We start from the raw sequence: 12,296 nt of genomic DNA on the forward strand, positions 1-12,296 counted from the left end.
GCAGAACTCCTGGTGATAGGCCTTATCTCTGAAGGGCCTCTGGCTCTGAGCAGCCTGCTAAGGAAGTAAGAAAGCAAGAGGACCCAAACTTCATAGTCACCAAGCTTTTACCAGGTTCCACTCTCTTCATGGTAACAACTAGCAAGGGGATAGCAGCCATGGCTATGAAAAGAGGCCTATGGGGAAAGCAGAGCAAACTTCTGAACTGGAGCACACGGCGGGCAGGTAACTTTTATATATATATATTGATTTCAGAGAGGGAGAAAGAGATAGAAACATCAATGATGAGAGAATCATTGATTGCCTGCCTCCTGCACAACCCCCACTGGGGATGGAGCTGCAATCTGGGAATGTGCCCTTGACCAGAATCAAATCTGGGACCCTTTAGTCCGCAGGCCAAGGCTCTATCCAGTGAGTCAAACCAGCTAGTGCATCATCAAAGTGCTTTTCCTTTTGCATTCAGCAAACAGGATTAATTCAGCAACAATAATCCCTTGTTCCAAGCTCATGCTACTCAAGGCACTGTGCTAAGCTCAGGATCAAGAGTAGCTGTGCTGCTCTGGCCAAGCCTTCAGAACAGTTCTGACTCAATGGGAGGGAAGGCAGGGTAATGAGTATTTACCAAACACCTTGGTTGCTGGAGGGACCAGTGGTGTTCTGACTGGGCAAGGTAGACCGACCAGACAGCTACCTGAGATGACTGTCAGTGGGAGGAGGCCAAACCGAGTTTCACTCTGGTTCTGGGACTCTGCTCTTTCCTCCTCCAACAAGGGCTAGAGGAAACCTGGCTCCCCATGGCCAATAAAAAGATAAAATAAGCCCAGAAACAATGAGGCAGAGACAGTGTTGCACTTATGTGAGCTCTGTTAATATTCCTCTTTCTCTGTCTGCCTCCCTGTTTCTCTCTTTCCATATTTTTCTCTTTCCATATTTTTCTCTTTCAATCTCTCTCTCTCTCTCTCTCTCTCTCTCTCTCTCTCTCTCTCTCTCTCTCACACACACACACACACACACACACACACACACACACACACACACACACACATACACACACACACACAGAGTCTTGGCACAAATATCTACCAACCAAGCCAGTTCTAGGACAGGACAAACCCAGGGCCTGCCTTTGAGTCATTGATTTCTCCACACCCCCCTACCCCACCCCCCATGTTTCCAGGCCTGAGTCCCTGTGTCAGGGCCCAGCACCATCCTGCCTAGAGCTGCCTGCTCAGTCTTGCTTCCAGAAACATGTTTCTCTACTTAAACTAAGATCATCTGTCTTTCTTCTCTGTCCCCTGAGTTTATGACGTCTTCCTCCATCAAAATCCCTTCCCCAGAATCTGCAGGATGTGCTCCCTTTGTTCGTGAAATAGCAACACCCTCTAGTCTCTCGGGCAACATGAAGAAGTACTCCAGTTTGCATGTCACATCAAACTCATTTCATGTAGAGCCACGTGGAGAACAACATCACATGCAATAGCAGAGCCAGAGAGACCTAGAGCTCCCCTGGGTCACCCCTTTCAATATATAAGTGAGGAAACTGGGGCCCGAGTAAAGCAACTTGACCAAAATCTCCTGGCTGGATAGTAGCAGAGCTGGAATAAAAATTCCTAGTTCAGTTCATTGTTTGGATATTTTGCTTTTCTAGTGGTGACATTTCAGGCACCTGACAAACATATGGGAAAATACATACTACATGAACTTCGTAGCGCATTCCACTCACACAGGTGGGCACAGCCAATTTCTTCAGTGCCAAGACTCCTGCGGCCTGGCTGGAGTGGTTCAGTGGTTGAGCATTAAGCATCAACTTATGAACCAAGAGGTCATGGTTTGATTCCCAGTAAGGGCACATGCCCAGGTTGTGGGCTCAATCCCCAGTAGGGGGTGTGCAGGAGGCAAACAATCAATGATTCTCTCTCATCATTGATGTTTCTATCTCTCTCTCCCTCTCCTTTCCTCTCTGAAATCAATAAAAATATATATATTTTTAAAAAGTCCCCTGGGCCCAGTGCTGAGGTTGCTAGGGTCTCAATCATTTGACAAAAGGGCCAGATAAGGTTACGGGCACAGATGTGGAGCAGGCTCAGATGGGGTCATCCTATTCCTGACTAGCAGGCCGGACAGTTAAAGGGACAACCAAGCCCAACCCAAAGTTCAAAGGCAAAACTAGCCTTGGCCAGGGTGGCTCAGTTGGTTGAAGCATCATCCCATACAACAAAAGCTGGCAGATTAGATTCCCAGTCAGAGCACATACCCAGACTGTGGGTTTGATGATGTTTCTCTCTCACATCAATGTCTCTCTCTCTCTCTCTCTCTCTCTCTCTCTCTCTCTCTCTCTCTCTCTCTCTCTCTCCGTCTTTTTCTCTCTCCTCTCTCTCCCTTTCTCCCTTCCACTCGCTCTTAACAAAAAAACACAACAATAAAATTTTTCAAAAAGAAGAAGTGGGGGGTGGGAAGGGGATGTGAGAAGGACCTGAGATCACTGCCTCAACTCAAGGCCCCTCCCCCAGCAGCTTCACAGACAGGCAAAAGGCACCTTCCCGGAGAAGACAGACACACCACGGATTTCCCAACAGAGCCTTGCAAAGTCTGGTGTCAGACACGTTCCCCTAGCCATAAACAACAGGCTCCGATTCTTATCAAAACTGGCTCCGTGCCAAGCCGGACCCAGAGGTTAGGTCAAACTCCTGATTCCCATGAGGTAGTATCCAGCGGTCGCCAACCAGTGGTCCATGGACCACTAGTGGTCCGTGAGGTCCGAAAGGTTGGCGACCGCTGGATAGTCCATGCTTTTTCTCGATTCCACTACAGTAATAATACCAACTAGTATTTCTAGAGGACTTTCTAGGACGTTCAGCATTATGCTAAGGGGTTTAACACACTAAGACTACACAGCCGACTATGGCACTTTGGATGCCTCTGCCGCCCACTGCCTAACAACACCTTGCTCAAGGGTCCAACTCAGTCGCCAAAAAATGCATGAGGAGGACTTCCAGGGAACTTCTGAAGGGCTCAGGGGTCTCCATGTCATGGCAGCTCCTGGGGATCAGGTTCAAGGTTGCACAGAAACACTATGTTTAAGGAAAGATTCTGCTAATTCAGCTTAGGGCATACACAGCTAATGTGTGTTAGTCACATCTTACTCCATGCAAACGGCACACCCTTGGGCTACACAGTGTTCAGCCTGCCACCTCTGAGTGGTATCCCTGAACTACTTTTCCTAAATCTATACTATTCTGGGCAGAAGAGAGCTTAAAAGATCTACTTCTAAACTGACAGGTGAACAACTTGAGGCCGAGAGCAGGTGAACACTTGCCAAAAAGTCTTGAACTACAAGTGACAGCAGCACTGGCCCCTGGTCTCCAGGTTTCCACATCCATTGCCCTCTTCACTCTACCAGGAAACCTCCTCTCAAGTCACTGGGGACTGACGCATAGGACTGACAGCAGGACCCGTAAGATTGTGCCCATGATCTTTTCCTTCCAGTACCTGTAGATAAAGATTCAGAGGGAAAGAAAGCACAAAAACAATAACTCAGAGGACAGTCCTAAAGTTACTCCTTTCAGCCCTAGATGGTTTGGCTCAGTGGATAGAGTGTTGGCCTGTGGACTGAAGAGTCCCTGGTTTGATTCCGGTCAAGGGCATATACCTTGGTTGCAGGTTCCCTGGCCCTGGTCAGGGTGCCTGCAGGAGGCAACCAATCGATGTGTCTCTCTCACATCGATGTTTCTGTCTGTCTCTCCCTTCCACTCTCTCTAAAAATCAATGGGAAAAATATCCTCAGGTGAGGATTAACAAAAAAATTTCTACTCCTTCATTTATTCGTGCATTCCCATACATCACACGAAGCAGGTAAATATTTGGAGCTGGTTTAGTGGTGAACATTGGCATGAGGACAGCTTCGTGCAAGAGATTTTAATGCCAAGAAGCCATACAATCATGCAGAGGTTTTGTTTGTGTGTTTATTTTACATTTTTAACAGATTTATTGAGATGTAACTGTAGGTGTTTAATGTATCAAATTTGATGAGTTTGGACAGATGAATGCACCCATGATACCATCACAGTAATCAAGATAATAACTGTATCTATCACCTCCAAACATTTCCTTGTGTCCCTTGTGTTTTTGTGGGGGTTTTGGGTTTTGCTTTTTGTTATAAGAACACTTAACATGAGATCTATCCTCTTCACAAATTTCTAAGTGCACAATGCCGTGTTCTTAATTACAGGTACTATATTGTTAAGCAGATCTCTAGAGCTTATTCATCTTTGAGATACCTCTCAGGAACTCCTCATGTTAGATGCAGTCAGTAGCCATCTGGAAGGCACACACTAAGAAGTGGCCTCCTTTGGAGCACCTAATTACTAATAATCATGATCTGAGCAAAAATAGTATTTCATATTAAATTCATACAGAGCCATAGCCCTCTCTGTACATCTCAGTAGATTCTTGGATTTAGAGCATCTCTTTTTAGAACTGGAGCTTACCTAATGAAGCCTCATTTTATGGAAGAGGAAACTGAGGTTCAAAAAGTTGAAGTGAATATTTAAGGTCACATAGCTACTAAGTCTTTCTTTTCTTTCTCTTTTACTTAATTAGAATCATTTTTCCAAATCTTCAGATTCAGCTTGTGGTGCACTAGGACCCCCAGATAGATCTCTTTGTACCAGTCACCCTGATGCTACAGGAAATTTCATGAACTCCTCACATATCAACCATTCACAAATTTCCTTTGTCTCCTAAATTTTGTTTCTATAAATACCCGCTCTTGTTTTAAGGGACTAGCACAAGTTGGATACATAGCAGGCATTTGATACATAATCAGTTAACTAGTTATTTGATTCTTATTAATATATCCTATATAATAAAAGCCTAATATGCAAATTGGCCAAACAGCAGAACAATCGGTGGAACAACTGGTCACTATGACATGCACTGACCACCAGGGAGCAGACGCTTAACGCAGGAGTTGCCCCCAGCCCGCAGGCCCCAGGCCAGCCAAGGCAGGTGCCAGAGGGCTCCCCCCTCTCCCCACCCCCGCCAATTGCCCCGCCAGTTGCCCCACAGAGGGAGGCAACCGGCAGCAGCAGGGCGATCAGGGGGCTTTGCCCCGCAGAGGGAGACTACTGGCAGCGGCAGGACAATCAGGGGTGGGGCCAACTGGCGAGCGGGCCGGCACCGCCCCCCCCCCAATCGCCCCACCAGTTGGCAGAGCCGGCAAGCGGGCAGCGCCAGGCCAGTCAAGGCAGGTGCCAGCGGGGCCCCCCCGATTGTCCCACCGGTCACCCCACAGATCATCCCTGATCGCCAGCCAGGCTTAGGGACCCTACCCGTGCATGAATTTCATGCACCAGGCCTCTAGTGTTTTCTATAATGCTTTGGGGAATGTGGACAGGACACAATACCCACTAAGTATCATCAGGATCCCAGCTAATGGAATGTACAAGAATGCTGGCAGAGTGGGCAGCGGGGCACTGCATGGCCCTTAGGCCTTACTTGCTTAGTTCCCCTCCATCCTTAACACTTATTTTCAAAGTTGGAGCAAAGCCAGCTTTTTCAGGAAGACAGCACTGTTGTTTACAATTTAGGAACCAAGAGAGTTACGGATGTGGCCTCATAGGTTTCTGTTGGGCAATATGATTTCTTCCCATGTCGGAAGTGACTGGATTTCTTCAGAAGCACCTTCCCACTCACCTTCTTTATCTTGCTTCTCCCAACCCACTGATCTGGACCTGGTAAAACAAGGAGTTTCTAAAAGTATAAAGATTACCAGAGGGAAATGGGGTTGCAGGAATGAAGAGAGTAAAGGGAGTCAAATAGATGGTGACACAGGAAGACTAGACTTTGGGTGGTGAGCACACTGTGCAATATATAGATGATGTATTATAGAATTGTACACTAAAACGTGTACAATGTTTTTGCCCCTGTAAATTTAATTTAAAAGAATATGGAGATGCTAATTCTGAGATAACGTGAGGGCACTCACTACCAACACACACGTATATGCACAGATGTGTATGCTAGACATACACATAGACATACACACTGTGAGTTAACTAGAAATCTGGTCAATGTGCCTTCCAGACTGACATTTAAAATTCACTGGCAAAAAAAAAAAAAAAAAATTCACTGGCAGCCCTAGCTGATTTGGCTCAGTGGATAAAGTGTTGGCCTGCAGACTGAAGAGTCCTGGGTTCAATTCTGATCAAGCTCACATGCCTGGGTTTGCAGGCTTGATCCCTAGTAAGGGGCATGCAGAAGGCAGCCAATCAATGATTCTCTCTCATCATTGATGTGTCTATCTCTCTTTCCCTCCCTTTCCCTTTCTCTTTGAAAATCAATAAAAATATATTTAAAAAAATAAATAAATAAAACTCACTGGCAGAAAGTTTTAACAGTGCTTATCTTTAAGAAAAGGAAATATAAAGAACAGGAAGGGAAATTGTTTTGATTTTATGTGCTATTTGAATTTTTACTGACATCATGTCATGATGGTGGACTCAGGAAGCATGGGAAGCAACAACACACACACACACACACACATACACACACACACTACACAGAAATGCTAGATAACCTATATTTTTAATATTTAAATATCTGACACAACAAGCAAAGAGAGAAAGAGAAAAGAGAGAGCGAGATTTCTAAGAGCCAGAAATGAAAAGTAAACTTAGAAATGTATTGACTTACACTAATCATCCGAGAGATGCAAATCAAAACAACAACGAGATACCATCTCACACCTGCCAGAATGGCTATCATCAACAAATCAACAAACAAGTGCTGGCGAGAATGTAGAGAAAAAGGAACCCTCGTGCACTGCTGGTGGGAATGCAGACTGGTGCAACCACTGTGGAAAACAGTGTGGAGTTTCCTCAAAAAGTTAACAACGGCACTCAAATTTGACCCAGTAATCCCCCCACTTCAAGGACTATATCCCAAGAAACCAGAAACACTAATCAGAAAGAATATATGCACCGCTATGTTCATAGCAGCACATTTTACAATAGCTAAGATTTGGAAACAACGTAAGTGCCCATCAGCAGATGGGTGGGTTAAAAAACTGTGGTACATCTCCACAATGGAATGCTATCCCGCGATAAAAAAAAAGTAGGACCTTTTACCATTTGCAACAGCATAGATGGAAATGGAGAGCATTATGCTAAGCGAAATAAGCCACTCAGAGAAATATAAATATCACATGATCTCACTCACATGTGGGATATACCTGGTACATCCGGGTTCCAAACACCATTCTGAATCCAGACCTACATCCGGGACCCACACACCCATCCCAGGGCCCCAATGTCAATCCCAGGGCACGGACCTGTATCCCAGGGCCCAAATGACCATCCTGGGGCCCAGACCACCATGCTGGAGCCCAGACCTCCACCCCATGATCAGACCTTATCTAGGGGCCAGACCTTCCTGGTAGAACCACTATTTCCATGGCAGGACTCGGACCTTGATCCGGGGCCTTGACCAACATCCGGGGCCAAACCTCAACCCTGGGGCTTGAAAATCTATCACGGGGCCCAGACCTCCATGCTGGGGCCTACACCCCTACCCAGGATCCAGACCTCGATCCTGGGGCCCTAACCTCCATCCCAGGATCAAACCTTAATTCAGGGCCCAGAACTTCATGGCAGGACCCTTTTCCATGGTGGGACTCTGACCTCCATTGGGGCCCTGATGTCCATCTGGGGCCTTGACCTCCATCCGGTTCCCTGACCTCAATCCTGGGCCTGGATCTCTATCATGGGGCCCAGACCTCTATCCCGGGGCACAGACCCCCATCCCAGGGCCAGACAACAATTCCAGAATCAGACCTTACTTCGGGGCCCAGACATTCATGGAAGGACCCCTATTTCCATGGCGGGACTCAGACCTCAATCTGGGGACTTCACCTACATCCGGGGCCCTGACCTCAAACCTGGGCCCGGGACATCTATCCCGTGGCCCAGACCTCCATGTTGGGGCCTACACTTTTATCCCAGAATCCAGGCCCTGATCCTGAGGCACAGGCATCCATCCCAGGATCAGACCTTAATTCGGGGCCCAGACCTTCATGGCAGGACCCCTATTTCCACAGTGGGACTCGGAACTCCCTCCAAGGCCTGACTTCGGGGTTTTTTTTGTTTGTTTTTTTTGAATTGGTTTTATTTAATCTTACAGAAACCTGATTGGAGTTTGATATATAGTTATAAGTCCAGTGACAATTCTACAAAAATGGACATACAATGCCGGAATTCCTTCAAAGCAATAATATCATAGTCTTTTGCATAAAACATGCATTAACTGCCACATGTTGGCCAAAATCCATCTCCCCGAGAAGAGACAGTCCAATGCAGTCAAGAAAACTAGCTATGAACAACAGGTACCATGGAGGTGTTCTGGTTAGTGTAAAAGAGGAACAGTACCTTTCAGAGATAGGTACTATCTGTCCTTTGTCATAAAGGGCTCACAAGCCCTTCAGCACTGAGGGATTTGTACTGTGTTGCAATGTAATGCGTCACCTCAGACCTGGTCTTGACCTGTCAGAAGGAGGAACATTCTGGTAGTTACACATTTGAGAAGATATAAACTTGCAGGCCACAATGGTCCACCACTTGTGCAACCTTGCAGAGGGGGCGCAGAAATCCTGACTTGGAAGAGTTCCCTAGCTGGGGTTGTAAACAAGCTCAAGGACACTCTGAGCTTTCCAACCTAGCCTTTCACCCTTTTCTACAAGGCCAGCCCCGGGCACACAGCATCTCCTGTGGCCATAAGATCTCCAGCTCCACACCACTCTTCATGAGGATCTGTAATTGGGTGTGATGCAGAGAAACATGGGATGGATCATTTCTTTGAGGCCTTGACTTTCTGTAGTTCTCATTCACCGCATCCAGGGATCAGTGGACACTCGTCTACATGGCTGCTGAACACACAAAGGGATATTAATAAACACTTGTGGCCCCAAAGCCTCAAATGCTTGTAGTCACATAACTCAAAGTTTGTCATCTATTGTCAGGACAGACTTTGTTCCTCCAGAGCAGGGGTGGGGAACCTTTTTTCTGTCAAGGGCCATTTGGGTATTTATAACATTATTCACAGGCCATACAAAATTATCAACTTAAAAATTAGCCTGGTGTAGTCAGTCAAACATTTAATTAGCTTACCCCTAATGCCTTGGCAGGGCCAGACCCAATGATTTCCATGGGCCTTATATGACCCGGGCCAGACGTTGCCCAGCCCTGCTCCAGGGGGAGCAACTCCATTTATCAAAGGGTGTTTTCCCCTTAGACTGAAGGGCTTTAAAGAGATTTCAAACCAACTGAAAGGACCTCCCTTCCAATACGGGGTTTTATACAGCATTCCTTGAGGTTCTTCAAAAGATCTTAGTCATTAGGGAACCAGTGTGGGCATTAACACTTAAATTAATACATAAACACATTAATACATAAAGCTCATCATTCGCGCAACCTAGGGAGTCTGCCTCTCCCACAAAAGGGCTCTCTCTGCCCTGCTCACACGTAAGCTTAAGCCAGTATCTTTTCCCTCAGCACAAGTTAAGGGGGGAAATAATTTATTAGGGTTCTAATATCATTTTCATAACAGAACAATATCAAAATAGGTTTGTTTTTAATATATGCTTACGAATATCCCTGATAATATAAAGAAATCCAGAGGACTTTGTAAACCACCGAGATGTCACAGGGTAGCGCCCGGCCTGGTTTCTAGGCAGCAGGAAAAGGACTACTGTATGGCATGTTTTCTCCAGGAAGCCCTGTGCGCACCACAGTTCTGAAATTCTAACATGCTAGTGTCAGCAGAATTGTGAATGACATTTTCAATTTAAATTTATTAGTAAAATTCTTATCAAAGGTTGGGTTCCTCAATCCTGCCATCAGCCAATCTCCCTGCCTATAACAGGCCACAAAACCATCAACCTGGCCACTCCAGAGGTTGAGCCCAGAGGAAACAAGTTGTGAGATCCCTTGTAAGCCATGACCCAACCTCAGAAAACAGGGATGTGGGAGAAGGAGCAGACCAGGCTTGAGGAAGCTTTGACCCAAGGCACCACGATCACAGGGGTGAGGGGACCTAGAGAGGTTCTAGCTGCAGGAAGATGCCCCCAAAGCAGGTCCTGGAAGACAACAGCTCTGTGGCAGAGTAGACACATTCGGGAGTTAAAGACGAAAAAAATTAGAAAAGAAATTAGTTTATTCTCTCAAAACCAAATCAAACTTCTTAAAACTTATAAGCAAATAACCCTGGATAGCCTGGGGGTGTGGTGGGGGCTGAAGTCTGTGGAATGAGTTGCTTTTAACTGAGTCAGAAAGAATGCTGGTTGTGAAATCAGCATAAACACTGTGGCTACTGCAGTTAAAGAGAGTGAAGGAAGCTCAAGGTCAGAGGAGGCTCTTCAAAGAGAGGATGGAAGAGGAACAAATGTGAAATATGCCTTTTTTATTCCTGGATCAGTAAGTGGCATTTCCACTGCCTGGCTGAGAAGGCGCCTGGCTGAGAAGGTGCCGTACTCCAGTCTCGCTGCAATAATACTGCATCCCATCCACCCTTCTTCTCTTTTTGGACTGAAACTCTTCAAAGAACTGCTGGATGTCCTCTTTCTTTACAACTGTGCCTTCATCAGCAAATCTCTTCAGATAGTCTTTAAGTTCAGTCTTCAAGTCATTATATTCACAAATGAGTTCCACTTGCTGGACTCTGTTCATGCTGCTAAGGGTGTCCATTAAAGGATCTGTCCTGCCAGCCGCCTGGTCAACCTTGCCCCTGTTTTCATAAGTCAGAACTGTGTCATATTCATCTGTCAGGAACAGGACATCTAGATCACCATACATTTTCATACAGTCTTTGCAGGTACATAACTTGCTACGCCAGTTCAGGGGCCAAAAGGTGGCAGTGTCTTTCTTTATAAAATGCTTGGCTTTAAGCTCCTGAAGTTTGCAGCCAGTCTGTGATTCTGTATTGAGATGTTGATTCTTAAACACTGTCTGGAGATCAGACTCAGAACTAGAGCTGGCACATGGTTCATTAGTCTGCTCTGCTTTAACTGCCTTGACAGCATCCTTTGCATGTTCTGGAACATCCTCTTTGAGGGGACTATCATGATGATCTCCATTTTCAGGTTTGGTAACTTCCTCATCACCTATTCCATCGACATTCAGCACCAACCCATCATCCTCAGCAGATACTTTGGTTACTGCCAATTGTGCAGTGTAAGCCCACACACAAGAAAGAGCAGCGCTTCATACAGGCCTGGCACACCATCTCCTGGAAATCTCCACTCTCGGGGGGCATGGCACCAAGATGCCTTCCATGGAACCTGTCTTCACAGACTACACACTGGATCATCTCATCTGGAATCTCATCATCAGGATCAGGATAAGGTCTCTTACAAATGCAATACAATCCAAAAAAGTTGTCATTATATTTATTGCCAGAATTTATCTTTGCTTTGTCAGGAAATAATGTGCATTCCAAATTTTTAAACTTGCTGTTTCCAAAATCACAATGAAAATTTTTGTATATAGCTCAAATAGTTTATGACTTCCATGACACTCATAACTGCAAGCTAGGCAAATTCCTGCTGGCTCTTCTCCCTTGGGGTGCACGTACCACAGGCATATAGTGCTTGTCTCTTTACAGAGCCCTGCGAGTAGGAGCACTTCTCGGAGTCGCTGCCACCCAGGACGGTACACGCCTCCTTCTACAACTCCTCGTCCTCCTCCAGGACATCGACCAGCCACACCACGGGCTCCAGCTCCGACTGCCGCCTGGAGGGACCCTCGGCTCCGGCCATCCTCAACTGTCACCCCTCCGCAGCTCTGCGGCTGGGGGAGGCGGGAAAAGCGGCCGCGGGAGGTGTGGTCGGAGGAGCCAAGGCCTGACTTCTATGGCAGGATCTAAAAGGTCATGGCAGGACTCCCACCTTCCATTAATGATCAACATAATTTGATGAACAAGAACAGATCCAGAGACAAATGTCTGGGGAGGGCTGTTTAGAGAGCAACCAAAGGACTTGTATGCATGCATATTAGCATAACCAATGGACACAGACACTAGGGCAGTGGGGGCTTGCCCTGGGGTGGGAATGGCTTGTGGTGGGGAGGTCAAATGGGGGGTGGGGGGAAAGGAGACTTGTAACATTTTAGATAAGAAAGAAAGAAAGAGCCTTAACCAGTTTGGCTCAGTGGATAGAGCGTCGGCCTGTGGACTCAAGGGTCCCAGGTTCGATTCCGGTCAAGGGCATGTACCTTGGTTGCGGGCACATATCCAGTAGGAAGTGTACA

At 46.4% G+C, this 12,296-nt stretch overlaps 1 pseudogene; it reads right to left on the minus strand.

The window, feature by feature from the left end:
- Positions 1-8,448: 8,448 nt before the first annotated feature.
- LOC132238221 (putative E3 ubiquitin-protein ligase UBR7) lies at positions 8,449-11,821 on the minus strand (annotated as a pseudogene).
- Positions 11,822-12,296: the final 475 nt, after the last annotated feature.

This window comes from Myotis daubentonii, chromosome 7 (genome assembly GCF_963259705.1).
Source record: "Myotis daubentonii chromosome 7, mMyoDau2.1, whole genome shotgun sequence".
Taxonomy (NCBI): Eukaryota; Metazoa; Chordata; class Mammalia; order Chiroptera; family Vespertilionidae; genus Myotis; species Myotis daubentonii.